Source organism: Aphelocoma coerulescens, chromosome 2 (genome assembly GCF_041296385.1).
Source record: "Aphelocoma coerulescens isolate FSJ_1873_10779 chromosome 2, UR_Acoe_1.0, whole genome shotgun sequence".
NCBI classification, from domain to species: Eukaryota; Metazoa; Chordata; class Aves; order Passeriformes; family Corvidae; genus Aphelocoma; species Aphelocoma coerulescens.
Genome location: NC_091015.1, coordinates 174,936 through 189,880, shown reverse-complemented (window position 1 = coordinate 189,880; position 14,945 = coordinate 174,936). Strand labels below are relative to the sequence as shown.

Below are 14,945 nucleotides of genomic sequence, written 5' to 3'. Positions count from 1 at the left end.
TGTCACTGGGCACCACTGAAAAGAGCCTGGATCCATCCTCTTTGCATGCTCCCATCAGGTATTTATATACATTAATGAGGTCCCCTCTGAGCTTTCTCTTCTCCAGACTGACCAGTACTAGCACTCCTGGCCTTTCCTCACTGGAGAGATGCTCCAGTCCCTTTGTCATCTTCATGGCTCTTCTCTGCGCTCCCCAGTATGTACATGTCTCTCACTGGGCAAAGCACTCCAGCTGTGGCCTCATCATGCTGCACTGAGGGGAAGGGTCCCCTCCTGAATGTCACTGTGCCCAGTGCAGCCCAGGTACCCACCCTTGCTGCTCCCTCGTGTTCCACTTGGGGTCTTTGTCTGACAAACTGCTCTCTGGCTGAGTGGCCGCCAGCACATTCTGATGCCTGGGGTTGTTCTTCCCCAGGGGCAGGAATTTGCACTTCCTGGTGAATTTTTGCCAGGAAATGTCCAAGGGTTCATGCAAGGCGAGAGCACACCTCTTCTTCATTAAGGTCAGGCAGTCAAGGAGGTTCTCCATGCAAAGGGGATAATAAGTAAATGGGGAAAGTGCTACAGAAAAAGAGAGACACAGGGCTGTGAGTCAAGGGATAGTGGCGACAAAGCCCAAGAGTAGACTTCCACTGACTGATGAGCATTTAGGAAACTACAGGCATAGCTTTCAAGAGGTCTAAGCTGAATTAGTGCAATCCCTGGGACCTGGAGTTGCTGAAGGTGGTGGCTGTAGAAGGATGAATAAATGCTGAGCTTCTGTGCCTTTTTGGTTCCCCATTGGTGCTCAGTGTAGGATGAATGATTTCCAAAGATCTAAATAACGAAACAACAAAATTAGATGATAATGTGACATTATTTGGTGCAGTAGAACCTAAAGCTGTCTTAGGATTGGGGAAGAGTGTTTCAAAACTGGATGATAATATGGCAGAAAAAATTCCAGGTTGATGAATTTATATGTCAAGTGCATAAAGAAAATAAACCTGCCAATGTAGCCACATTGTTGCTAAAATTATTTCTTTCAGCTCAGGAAAGAAATCTTGGCATCTTTATAGAGAGTTCTCTGCAAACATGAGCTTAACAGTAGTGATTAAAATGGAAAATTTGATGTTAGATATTACAGGAAATGAATTAGCAAAGCTGAAGTTACTGTTGTAATATTGTATAAATCCATGGCTCTCCTATGTTCTGAAGAGAGGATGGAGTTCTGTATCCCTTAAGATGCTGTGACTAGTAGAACTAGAGGAATTCTAGAAAAAGTGATAAGGATAGTGAGAGGTGGAGGGATTTCCATCAGAGGTGGCCTGTGAGAATTTTTTAGAGAAATGATATATGAAGGTAAAAGTGGTAGAGATCATCAGCCACCACTAAGGAAAGGCAAAGCCCAAATGGTCTTAGTATTTGTAGAAGATACAGGCATGTGATGAAATTATGAGGCAACAGGCTTAAAACTAGCACAAAATATTGTGGGTGTTGGGTTTTTTTTTTTTCCAGCTGAACATAAGCCGAGATGTGCCCAGGTGGGCAGGAGGCCAATGGCACCTGACTTGTACCAGCACTGGTGTGGGCACAACCACTGGGTCAGTGCCTGTCCCTGTGCTGGCACTGCCGAGCCACCTCCTGTCCTGGGGGTAGTTCTGGGCCCCTCGTGACAAGAAGGACATTAAGGGGCTGGAGTGTGTCCAGAGAAGGGAACGGAGCTGGGGAAGGGGCTGGAGCCCCAGGAGCAGCTGAGGGAGCTGGGAAAGGGGCTCAGCCTGGAGCAAAGGAGGCTCAGAGGGGCCCTTCTGTCTCTGCACAACTCCCTGACAGGAGGGGGCAGCTGGGGGGGTCAGGCTCTGCTCCCAGGGAACAGGGACAGGAGGAGAGGCAATGGCCTCAAGTTGTTGGGAAATATTTCTTTACTGAAAGGGTTGTGAAGCCCCAGCACAGGTTTCTCAAGGAAGTAGAAGGGTCACCATTCCTGGAGGGATTTAAAAGACACGTAGACATGACACTTAGGGACATGGCTTAGTGGTGGACTTGGCAGTGCTGGACTTATGTTGGATATGATGATCTTGAAAGTCTTTTCCAACCTGAATGATTCTGTAATTCTGTTCTGTGATTAGTAAGTGAACCATGTTCCCCTTCACTCTTAGGGCACTGCACTGCATTCACTCTGTAAATTGAGGTATAAGGCTGGAGAAGGGGTCCCTCGGCTGCCAGAAGCCTCCGGGCTTCCCTATTATGAGGCATGCTATCCACTGATCCTTTGAGCCCAGTCTCTAGCTGTCTCTCCTTTCCCACATCAGGTATATGGAGCAGCAGGCCCCTGTTTCAGTTGACACTCCCTCCCCAAATTACAAATCTTAAGTATCAGTGCAGTCTTTTCAGAAGGGTGAGGAAAAGGCTTGCGTGAGGGAGGAGAGAGAATGTGAAACGGGACTGGGCGGCACCAGCAGTGCAGTGGGCACTGACTGCATCCTGCAGCCCAGGGAGCTACCTTGATGTTCCTGCATGGCTGCAGTGCAGATCCCACCTCCACTAAGGTCCCGTGCTGCAGGACCTCTCCCTGGTGAAGTGGCCAAGGCGGCCGCAGAGGGGCAGTACGGAACTGCCAGGACAGTGTCCCTGCTGACCCTGCCTGTGTGGAGCTGCTCCCGCACCCACCGACAGAGCAGCTCGGGAAACACAGCAGGAATCTGCCATGTGCTGCGGGCCGGCGCTGCTGCCCTGAGGCCCCCAGTGTACAGAGCCTGCTGATTTTACAGACATGTTCTGGTTAAAACTAGTGGTGAAGGCAGACGAGAGATGGACACTGCCTTTTGCCAACCAGCTCTTCTGGAAGTGCAGGTCTAGACCACAGGAAACCCATGGAGAGGAAGGAATCAGTTTATTGCACATTAGATCAGTGAGAGTGAATTGAAAGAGCAACAGGACAACAGGAGAAAAGACAGGCATACAGAGGTTTGTAGGTTGGCAATGTCATTTTAAATGTTGATATCAAAACCAGATATTAGGGATAATCTGACATATTATAGCAAAACGCTTAAAACATTCTGAAAATAGGAATGGGAGAATGATTGATGTGCTTAAGTGGGGGAGGTGATTATGACTGTATAAAATTCCTTATGATCTTAAAGATGCTGAAATGCTTTGGGCACAGTGTCCAAAAGCAGTAGCTGTCTCCTTGGCAACAGGAATGCATCTATCTGTTCCCATGGCAATGGACTAGAGGGGTGCTCAAGGAGGGCTTCTGCAGAGCTCATCAGCGCAGGCTCCCAGCTCTTCGTTGCTCTTCCTTGGAGCAGAGGCTGTGGGCACATTCAGGTGCTCTGATCCTGCAGCTGACAGGAGTGAACTGGAATAGTGTGGTACTGTTCCTGCTCCCTGTGTAAAACAGATTAATTGTGCAGTGTTGTTTCATCTGGGGAGTTCCTTCCTCAGTCCCTAATTGCCAGCATTAAAGACTTCTTTGAAGCTCCCCATAAGGAAAGCAGGATTTTTGCTATCCAGAGCAGCATCAGAGAGTGTTTGATGTTGATTCTTTCAAAAGAGTGGACAGACAAATCTGAAAAACAGGAAACAGTGTATATGCAAGGAGTCTGCGTCTCAGCCCTTTCCTGGTGTCTAAAAGGAGAATTGTGCAGAGGCACTGACAGGCCTACCTGCACTAGGTCCACTACATAGAAACTGCTAATAAAGTAAGTAAATTATGTATAATAGGCACCACTTCTTCTAAACCCACTGTGATACTCTTCTAAGGGAGCCAACTCGTATTTAGCACCAGAAGTAGGATCTAAGCATGGTTTGATGTTTTTATCCTTTTTAAATACAAGGCGTGGGATGCAGAAGCACTGATGAAACAGTGATCATTTCAAAGTGATGAACTGGTACAATTATTTTAGAAGCAGCATTTTGAATGCATTTCTATGTATTGTGTGTAGGTATTACTAAGCAGTGTTTGTTTTAATTTTTTTCATCAACAGGCTGCTTTTCATTCTAGTAGCTTCTTCCTAGTCCTGCATTAAAGGATAGCAAAATAGAAATGCATTACTTACCTTCATTATCATACTGTTTTGCCCCCTAATACATACCTTCTAAGGCAAAAAGCACTTTCAATCACTGCTTCTAGACTGGCATATGTGCTTTCAGGTAAAGGCACTCCAGGTGTTTTGTCCTTGCCTTGTTTCTGCTCCAGTCTCCAGGCTGTGGTTCCTCATATGAATTCACAGCATGTTGATTGGGCAAGTTGATTGAGTTACTTGTCATGCTTAGGTCTTTCCTGAGCAGAATCATAATATCATAGAATGGCTGAGGTTAAGAGGGACCTCTCGAGATCGTGTGTTCCAACCTCCCATCTCTCAGAGCTGGGTCAGCTTGAGCAATTTGCTGAGTACCAAGTTCAGTGAACTTCTGAATATCTGCAGTGGTGGAGTGAACTTGCTCTTTGGGCAACCTTTTCTAAGTGAAAACCCGTTCACCTGTTGTGTATGTGCATCTGGTTCAAGCCATCTGACCTTGTCCTCCTTCACTGGGGGCAAGTCTTCCTCGCTTCAGATGTCCTAGTGGTCTTAGGAGCCTGGAATTCCTGACAGCCAATCTTGCCAGTAAAGAAAGATGTAAAGAAGGCATTCAGTACTTCATTCTCAGCAAATCCCCTCCCCGGTAAGCCCGCATTCTCCCATGTCTGTCTTTTACTGCTGAGATATTTGTAAAAAACTTTCTGTCTGCCCTTCATGTTCCTCACAAGATTCAATTCCAGGTGGGCTTTTGTTATCCTAATTGCATCCCTGCATGCTTGGACACTGTCTCTGTAGTCCTTCTGGGTCACCTGTCTCTGCTTCTGCCTCTTGTAATGCTTCAGCTCAGTCAGGAGCTCCTTGTTCATGCATGCAGGCCTCCTGCTGCTTTTGATTAATTTCCTGCCTGTGGGATGTACCAGTCTTGAATTTGGAGGAGGTAATCTTTGAAAATCAACCAGATCTCCTGTAACCCTCTTCTTTTCAAGGCTGTAATTCATAGAAATCTTCCAAGAAGATCCCTGAACAGGCCAAAGACTGCTGTTTTGAACTCTAGGGCTGTGATTCTGTTTTCTACCCTGATCCATCCTCTCATGTTCCTGAAATATCATCTCATGGTCTAGCTGAGGCTGCTCTGACCTTCACATTCCTGACCAGTTCTTCCACATCGAGAGCACCTCTCCTTGTCTGCTCCTCAGATGCCCGTGTTAGGAGTTTATCTTCAGTGTGACCCAGAAGCCTCATGGATTGCTTGTGCCCTGCTTTCTTATCTCCTCAGCAGATACTGGGGTGGTTGAAATCTTCCATGAGGACCAGAGACTGTGGACATGAGGACTTTTGCTGCTGTCTGTGGTCTCACTACTTCTTCCTCAGCAGGTGGCCTGCAGCCGACACCTACCATGGCGCTACATGTTGGTCTGCCCGATAACTCTGTTCCTAACTCTGGTCTGTGAGCTCTCAGCTGATTCTCTGTCCATCCCAAGATGGAGCTCTGTGTGCTCCAGCCACACGCTTGGCTGAAGGGCAGCTCCTGCTCCTCATCCCCCAGCCTGCCCTTCCTACAGAGTCTGTCTCCAGCCATCACAGCACTCCTGTCCTGTGGGTCGTCAGTTACTTTGGAATTCAGTGCATGTTCAGGGTGAAAAGGGACCAGAGAGAGCGTCACTAACAGCATGGATGTTCGGAGGTTTTCTGTGAGGAGGGAGAGGTGGGCTGTCAGTCTGGGAGCAGATACAGCACCGTTGCAATAGGAATCAGAAGAATATGTCACAGCTTCATCGGTTTGAAGAGAGTGACTGAGGGCCTTCTGTCCTCCAACCATAGGCAAAATGGCAGAAAAAGCATTTCACATGTTCCTGCTCTCAGATGCTTTGCTGCAGGGAGACTGCAACAAGATCAGGAACTGAAATATTAACTGTTGGAGTTATATATGGTTCATTCTTCACCAGCTGCCAGACAGAACAGTAATTTTCTGAGGGTGTTCTTCAGGGCTTTGGTTTGAAATTGGTCAGAGACCTATTGTTTCTGCAGGCAGGCAAGAGGGTTCACAGCACTGGTCTTTTGAGAGACAAATGGAGTTAAGTATAAGGGAAGATCAATGCTAATCTTTACAATAACGCCATAACAGGAGAGGGATGTAGGTTTGCAACTGATTTTTTATTAAATAATTTATCATGAGGAACTGTGATTATTGATGTCTTGCAGCACTGTGGAAGAGACAAGGCATCCTGGAGCTGCATGGCAAAGTGGATGCAGGGCAGGGTAAAATCAGCAAATGCATAAGCCTGATGGGATGCAGAGGGATGTAGAATTGGGCCCTTATCTATATGCAGTATCTATACTGCATATAGACAGTTTCAGAACAAATTTTAGCCTGTGGCATTCCAAGAGGATTTAATCAGAGTGGAAAAAAAAGTATTTGCCAAGTTCAGAAGAGACAGAATTGCAGTTTTGTGATGTGCTACAGCAGGAGCTTGAACTGGAGAGAGGAAGAGTTGACTCGAATAGAAGGAGATGGAGAAACAGAAAACGAAAAAGAAGAGTAACTGTCAAAACAAAGTCAGCCAAGTGGAAGAGTTGCTAAAGATCAAATGCAGCAGGAAAGGATTAAGTTATGTGATAGACAAAAGATTTTCTGAAGAACAGAAATACAACAAGCTTTTTTCGTGTTGGAATATTTCTTGGCTCCCTGTATTTCTTATTATTGGAGTATTAGTGATTAACTTTCCACAAATTTTTTAGGTTTGTTTTATTCTTGTTTAGATTAGGTGAATACCCTACTGGAGATTAATATCCAAGATCTTAACTAAAAGGATTTAAAGAAATACTGTTTTAATTGTTATGGTATCTCAGACTTACAACTAACAATTTAGAAATCCTTTCTCTCTATAACCTTACCAGAAATTTATGTATTATTATTTGGCATCATATTTATAATTAGTATTTGGTGTTGCTGTATCATATGTATATATACCAGCTTGGCTTTAGCATCAGAACACTAGGGAATCTCTTTGAAGAAGGAAGCATAGTTATTTCCCAAGAGACAATAAGGTAGTCAAAATCCCCTACAAGTTCATTGTTTCTATGGTTTCAGGTTTCAAGCTGGGTATAAATTGACCAGAAAACAGGTGCCAAGGATGGGGTGCACAGGGTAGGAATTTGGTGGCTATTCCGAGCAAGTGTAGCCAGACAGCTGCCATGCCTGTCAGGATGACTGGTGTTCTCTATTCCACTGCGCTCCTTCTATTTCCATCTCTTAACTTCATCTGTAAACTGTCAAGGTCAGAGACTACATTGTGCTTAGCTGTACCTCCTCATACTCTCAGGCACCAGAAACTACTGAGTCCCAAGAATGGGAAGGATTGTGACATGTGACAGAGAATGTGACTGACACAAAGTACAACACGCAGCTCTTCTCCCTCTGACAGTGCATGGCCATGCACAAACACGCCTCTCTCCTTGGAGTTCTCCAATGTAAACTCTGTTTGTTTTGAAAAGCACTGAATGCCATAATGATTCAACTTAAGTTTGTTCTGCCTGTGTTTCTTCTGCACGTTTTGAAGATGATTTAACAAGTAACTTGTGCCACCACTTGCGTGCCTTGTCATTCAGACATGCTTTTTCCTGGGATCACATGCAGTGCGGTGCTGTGCACGCTGTGTGCCGGGTGACCCTGTTGCTGAAGGCAGGTTGTGCCTCTGAGCTGGGAGCTGCCAGCCTGCTGTGCGTGTACTCTGGTGAGGGAGAGGAGCAGACAAACCACTGTGTTGTGCTGAAGCCAGACAGTTTCCATTTCTGTAATACTCGGTTGCTCAGAATGTCTTAGTCGAAGGCCCATTGTCCAGTTGGAGCCCAAGTGCTGTAATCGTGTCTCTGTGCCACGAGCTGTTGTGCTCACGGTCCTGTGATTTCATACATGTATTTATGTAATGGGTGGATTGATGCTGAAAGGATTAGCAAACCATCCTACCTGCTGCACAGACATAGCACAGTTCTTCCACCTCGGGATGTATCTCCACCAGCTTGATTTTTTCCTGCTTAAATCTCCTGTCTAATGTTTTAGGCCAAGTTGAGTTTTTTATCCTCTCCCCTGACTGGCTGTGAAATTTTTCCAAAATCTTCTTGTGTGAGGACTTAACCTACATATATTTTGCTTCCCCTCTTTTAGATCTTTGAAGGAGGTTAAAAAAATCTGTATGTAACAACCAACCTTGGAGTCCATAGTAGTCACTTTCCTTCCACCTGTTTTTATTACTCATTTGTAACTTTTCAGTAATGTTCCATATAAATTGCATACAAATTATGTTCCTTTTAAGAATTTCAGGCATATGATAATGTTTTACTACATTGCCTCTAAGTCATACTTGCCATTTCCTACTGGCTGCCATTGTATTTTTTTCCAAAGCCATTGTTTGCTGTAATGATGTACCATTTGAGATTAACTTTGACTTTTTTGGGGTAATCTGTAATTGTTGTAATTATTCTGCCAAATAAAATAATTTTAAAAGACATTTGGCCTTGTCTGGCAACACAGTTTTTTTATGATCACCACTATTACTTGCTCTCAGTTCCATCATGTTCTAAGGCCAATGTGATTGTATTCCCCTGTTAGTTGTCCTTTCCAGTCCAGTTGAAGTGGGAGCTGGATTTATGAGACAGTCCATGCCGAGATTGCTGTGTTTTCCTTCTTTGGTTCTGTCCCTCCTCCAGCCTCCTAGTGCTGAATTCTTAGGCAGCTGTGCATATTAATACATCCTTCAGTCCATATTTACTGGCTATTGATTTGCTTAAACTATAGATACTTTTCAAATGATTTTCAGTGAGAATAGGACATAATTCTTAACATTGCTGGTATTAATCAGAATGGACTTTAAATTTGTTTTTCCGGACAAACAAACAGGAAATCCTATAGGTTTTCTGACAATACAGAAGGGCAAGAGTACTCTAGGCAGATGCACTGGCTTCATCCTAAGTCCATGCAAGGCTCAAGAATGATTTTTGAAAGAGAAAACAACTGAGCATGAGAAGGATATGCATGGTGTGAAAAAGCAGCCTAAGTTTACTAATCTACTCTTTCTCAGATAAGTAATTTTCTACACAAAGGAATCAATGTCTTTCTTGTCTAGACTTGAGTGAAGCCTTTGATACAGTGTGATCTGAAAATTTGGCTGGGACTCAGAAGACAGGTAATAGCAGAACTGCAAAGTAGGTAAGGAGCTCAGTAAAGAAGACAAAAGACATTGCAGTTTCTTCACGATTTGTCTTGGCATTGGTGTCATTTAATATTTTCACTAATGCCCATGGCACAAAAATAGGCAAAATAGGTATCGTTGAAGCAGAAGAGAACAGGTTATATGGGAAGAACTGCTTGACTGTGAACTACACAAACAGAAATCAGCTGGTATCTGGTGACAGTACAGTGCACAGCCATGCACTTGGGGCTTTGTCACAGGAGTAGGCACTGTATGCCAGAAGCTGATCTAATGACAGTGCTTAAGAAGGAGAAACAGCCCAGTACATCAGTGCACCTTCAAGATAATGTGGAGCTGTCACTGTCAGGATATTGTGGAAGGCAGCTGTGAGTCTAGTGAGGTTTGATGGATTTCTGCTCGTGAGAAAAGTCATAATGGCACACGAGGATGTGGCCTGGACACTGGAGGTACAGTTCTGTCTGCCCTTATTCTAGCCAGGTTAACTGGGACTGACAGGAAAAAGATGGAATGATAAGAAATAGGCACAGAGTTTTAGGAATGCAAATAACAGTTTCACTTGTTTAGTCTGACAAAAGGAGAAATGAATGTGGATGTGACTGCTATGTGGAAATGCTTCAAAGCATAAACATTAGACACAAAGGACCATTAAGGACAGTGTTGGTAAGCGTTAGCAGCTGTCCCCTAGGAATACCAAGATTTAAAGTGCTGTGAAATAAACTTATATCTGAAAGGGTTGTTATATGTGACATGGTTGCTGTTGATTATACATAGAATCAGAGAATTGTAGAATGGTTTGAGTCGGAAGGGACTTCCCAGTCCAGCCAGTAGACCAGGTTGCTCCAAGCCCTGTCCAACCTGGCCTGAACACTTTTAGGGATGGGGCAGCCACAGCTTCTCTAGGCAACGTGTACCAGTGCCTCACTACCCTCATTGGGAATAACCAGTGGTTCCCAGTTGCTGACCCAGTGGTTCCCTCAGCTGTGTTCTGTCAGTGAGTGGCAGCAGGTGAATCTTTAGGATGCCTTTACCAAATGCATGCACCCCAAAGCCATCATTCTAACCACCAAATATTATGAAGATACTTACACCTTTTGGACTAGGGGCCAGTTGGTTTGAGGGTAGTTGTTGATAAGTCTTTTTCTCTGCTCCCTCAGGATTACCCCTCTATTTCCTTCAATTTTGAAAAATTCAAATTTGTATTCCCAACTGTTCTCCTTCCAGGACCAAGGTCCTACTAGTAGCCTCTCACACTTTGCAGCTCTGCTCTGGCCCTTGGCTAGAGGGTGATGATTGTGGCTGCTGTTTGCAGTGCTCTGGTTATTTGCTCAGATGTTTGAAGCCGTGCACAGCTGTTGCTGCACACTCAGTATAAAGAGGGTTGGTGAAGATGGAAAAGTGGAGATAAAGGCACAGTAGAACTAGACAGCTTACCATGAGGTCAAACAGAATTGTGCAGAATTGGCTAAAATGTTAGTATGGTTGATGACATGGTAATTCTGATGACTCATTATTTTGTATCCTATACTATTACATACATATTTTATATATTTCTCAATCTTCTAGCATTGCTGCTGTTGCCTTTGATTACATTTTAAATAATCAGGGAACAAGTTTCTCTCTTTACCTCTACACAATAATGTTTGGAACCTTCAGAAACAAGAGACAAGCACTTTTCTTTGCCTTAATTTTTTCCCCTTCCCTTCCCGCACCTTCCCTTCCCGCGCCTCCCCATACTTCTTCGTTGCAGATAGACTTTAGAAACAATTAGTGGAAAGGCCTAACAGAGAAAGGAGGGCCTGTGGGACAGTGATGCAAGATTGTGGCTAAAGATACAGGAGTCAAATAGAGAGCAAAAAGCTACAATGTAAAAGCCATATGATCCTTGGGAAGCCCCAAAGACTGACTGGTAGCACTTGGCATATGCAGATTCCTCATTTGTACACTGTCATAACAATCAGATGTCTACTTTCTCCTGCAATAAAAAATTTAAGGAACTCTTTTTGTTTGGTTTAGATTTCCTTGCACGAGATATGTGAAATCTGTCAGGGGAAACTACTCTGGATGAAAAAAAAAGACATCTTAACCTTTGTGTTACAAAATTTCATACAGTTTCTGTAGGGAAATAAGGCAAAAAGAACCTCTGGAAATCAGGTGGTCCTTTGTCCTGCCCCAAGTCAGAATCTACACCACCTGCATCACTCTGGATAGATGCTTGTCTAATGTGTTCTTGAAAGACCTTTGGCAATTGGGATTCCCATCCTTGCTGGACAAACTATCCCAGAACATCTCTACTGTCACTGCTGTGCTTCTTAATAGCTAACATAAATCTTCCTGGGAGAAATTAAATCCATTATTTCCTGTATTCTGTGTATGGGGAGCAGCTCTTCCCTGTATTTGCAGCAGCCTTTTGGATACCTGACAACTGTTGTTTTCTCTTTATCTTGTTTGGGCCGTACAGTTCTTGTTACACTTACTGTCCTTTCCTTAACCATCCTGGTTTCCTGATTTCTCCCACGTTTCCCTCTGATGCACAGAGCCCCTGACTGCAAAGGTTGGTCTGCATGAGACACTGACAATTCATACCACAACAGAATTGCTTTGGAAGAGTTCTTCAGCAATTCTGGCAAAATTTAATTTTGCAACCTTAAGGAAATGTTGAGCTGGAACAGCTTGTGCCCTGGAGAGCTCAGGGGCTGGGGGGAAGGAGGAGAGACGAAAATGAGGAGAAAAGATTAATCGAGTATTGTTGTCAGTGCCTATGCTGCCACCAAGGGGATGAGAGCAGTGGGGCAGCATTCCTGCAGTTCCCGATCTTCTGGGGGTTTTATCTATTTATTTTGTGTCAGTGTAGTACTGTTAATTCACATTCAGCTTATGATCTATCATAACCCCAGATATTTTTTTCTGAAAAAAACTCTTCAGCCAGTTGTTCCCAATCTTCTGTTTAGATAGTCGTTGATATCTATCCTGATGTGGAACTGTGCACTGTTTCTGATTGAATTGTGGTTTGGAAAAAACAGGACACGTCTCCAGTTCCTCTGGATTTTAATTTTAATAATTTCTTGTAGCAAACCTGTAACCTCTCCAAACTGTATGTTGCTAGGAAATTGAATAAGCATGTTGTCTAAGTACATTATCCCTATTGTTAATGAGACTACTGAATAATTCTGAACTCAGGAACAAGTGGACATTTCTTTAGATTAAGCAGAGCCTCAGTCTTGGGATATTGTCTGGTTCCAGCATGTCTTCTATGCCCCACTGCATCAATTCCAAAACTGCTGCAAATATTTTAAATTTCAGTGAAAAGCACGATGCTGACTTTAGTGAAACTTGGATGAGGGAAACCACACCTGCTTAAGGCAATCAGCACCTTCACGTACTTCTGTAACTACCTACAGATCAAAAAATTGCAAGTAGCAGCAAACATGTCTCCCTAAAACAACAACGTGGTTCATCTCTTTTCTAATCAGACCATCAGTTTAACAGCCTGAAAAGGCTGAATAACAGCACAGAACTTAAACCAAACCACACAGACAGAGACCAGGTGGGCTCCCAGAGCCCCAGGAAGTACCAGGGAAGGAGGTCAGCCTTTCTCTGAAATGAAATGGTCTGGGAATGTGACATGAAGCGAGCTGAAAGTGAGTATGAATGAGGCCCCAGTGTGTGCTCAGCCTTCAAGAAACCATGGAGGATCACAAGCCTTGCAGAGAGCCCTATGGCACAAAGAACTTCCAGGCCAGAGATGGCTTGGAGCTGCTAGGATACTTGCAGCAGTTGGGGACGACTTACATTGAATCAGTCACTTTTTGAAAGAACACTGACAACTATTTTCTGTACTTTTATGGAAAAAAAAAAAAAAAAGTTGGGAAAATAGAAAACCAAACCATTTAAAATAAAATTATATGCTGTTTCTCTTAATATGGGAAATGAAAATCTTGCATGGTAACCTTCACTCTTTTGTGCAAATGCCTCACAGTAGTTTTCCTGGACACTATTGTAAAGGGTTGAAGAATCACAGGAAATGGGTTTCATTCTCAGCTAGGTGATGTTGGGCAAATAATTTCCATCCATTTGTACCTTACTTTCCATTTGCAAAACGTAAGAGCTGTTTCTACTGATTTATTTTCTGAAGTGCTTGGAGAACTACAATCATACTAAGTAAGAACTGAGTTTTTATTATTACAGGATTTTTGAAGTTTTGTTTGTTTTTTTTTTAACTCAGTTGACAGCTGAAGCTAATGTGCCATTCCTTAATTTTCAAGTGGCTGCCCCTGGAATTTGATGTTCAAGGAAATCTGATTTGGATGTCTGTTAAGAACATCCAAGTAGATTACAGTATATATTGTATGGTCTTCAGCTTAAATTAGTAGCACTTCATAGCAGATGTCCTCCTGCTCCGAAGGTGATCAGTGGCTATCGATGGAGATCGGGTCAGCTGCGGCTCCATGCTTGTATCTGCAGCTAAGGGGAAAAATAAGAAAACCCTGAAATCCGCAGGCGAGCGCATGCTCCGGCGGGGGGACAAAGGGCCGGGGCGAAGCGCTCCCGCCCGTCCCGAGAACAGTCCGATCCCGCTCTGTCCTCCGCCGCCGCAGCCCCAGGCAGCCGCCCCGCCCTCCGTCCGCGGGCGGTGCCGGTTGCGGCGCGGGAGGGGTTAAAGCGCTCCCCCCGCGCGTCCCCGCCGGCCCGCGCTGACCTTCACGAGGCCGCGCCGAGCATGCGCGCGTTGCGCCCGGGCCCGCGGGGCCGCGCTCCGCCCGCCGCGGTTCTGCTTGCCCGGCCCGGCCCAGCCCGGCCCAGCCCAGCCGGGCCTGGCCCCGGGCAGGCGGATCGGGCCGGGCCGGTCCCTGCCCGCGGCGCGGCCGGGACCGTGGCAGGCGCACGCCCTGCCCGTGCCGGGCGCGCCGTTGCCATTCGGTGCCGATGGTGCTGGCGACGGAGCGCGGGGGGACGCGAGGGGGGACCGCGCGCCGCGCCGCAGCCCGGAGACGCCGCCCGTTCCCGCGCCGAGCGGGCAGGCAGGGCCGTGGGGTGCGCCAGGCCCGTCACGACGGCTGCTAGAGGAGCCGTTGCGGCCCGTCCTTAGTGTCGTTTCACGCGGTGAGGGCCCGCACGGCTTCCCGCGGGGGGAGGGGGGAAACAGCCGCACGGGCTGGGACTGCTGGGACCGCCGGCCAGTGCGGCCCCAACAGCTAGTGCAGACTGTGAGGGAAATGAACGGTGTCTGCCTGGAGCAGGGAAGGGGCTCACATGATGGGAGCCAACATTTCTGTGTGAGTCCGGGGTCTAAAATCATGGCAGGTACCAGCTGGATGCTGCCTTGCCAGTCATGCTGGCATGTAGAATTTAGAGTCGTTTAGGTTGGAAGAACCCCTCCCAGTCAAGTTAACCGGACATTGCCATGTCCGCCAGACATGCAGCAGTTGGTCCCAGATTATGCGTGCCTTTAGTTCAGCTAGAACCTGAGGAATTGTTCCAGCACAGAACGAGGCAAGGCTATGTTGATTTGCTTGGCATATTCCTTTTGAGGGTCTGAGAGGGGGAATTGATAACAATGGTCATCCTCCCTAAGTTTCTGTGATTCCTAGGGCTATTGCCACACACTAGCTCTTAGATTGGGGTGACCCTAAAAATCAGTGGAGGTTACTGTCTTCATCTCCATGTTCAGAAGGCCCTGTGGTCTTCATGGCTTGCCCTTCATTGCTAGTCAATGCAGTGTCTTTTCTGCGCT

General features: G+C 45.6%; 1 protein-coding gene across 3 annotated transcripts in view; it reads left to right on the top strand.

Annotated features, from left to right (window-relative positions):
- SMARCD3 (SWI/SNF related BAF chromatin remodeling complex subunit D3) overlaps nucleotides 1-14,945 on the top strand; it is a 77,546-nt gene that overhangs the window by 8,347 nt on the left and 54,254 nt on the right. The window contains exon 1 of one of the 3 annotated variants that reach the window (XM_069006092.1): nucleotides 14,226-14,314. The exons of the other annotated variants lie outside the window; for them this stretch is intronic. The gene's annotated coding sequence lies outside the window, so the exon portion shown is untranslated. Of the gene's footprint in view, nucleotides 1-14,225; nucleotides 14,315-14,945 lie in introns of those variants that run through there. 3 annotated transcript variants of the gene reach the window in all.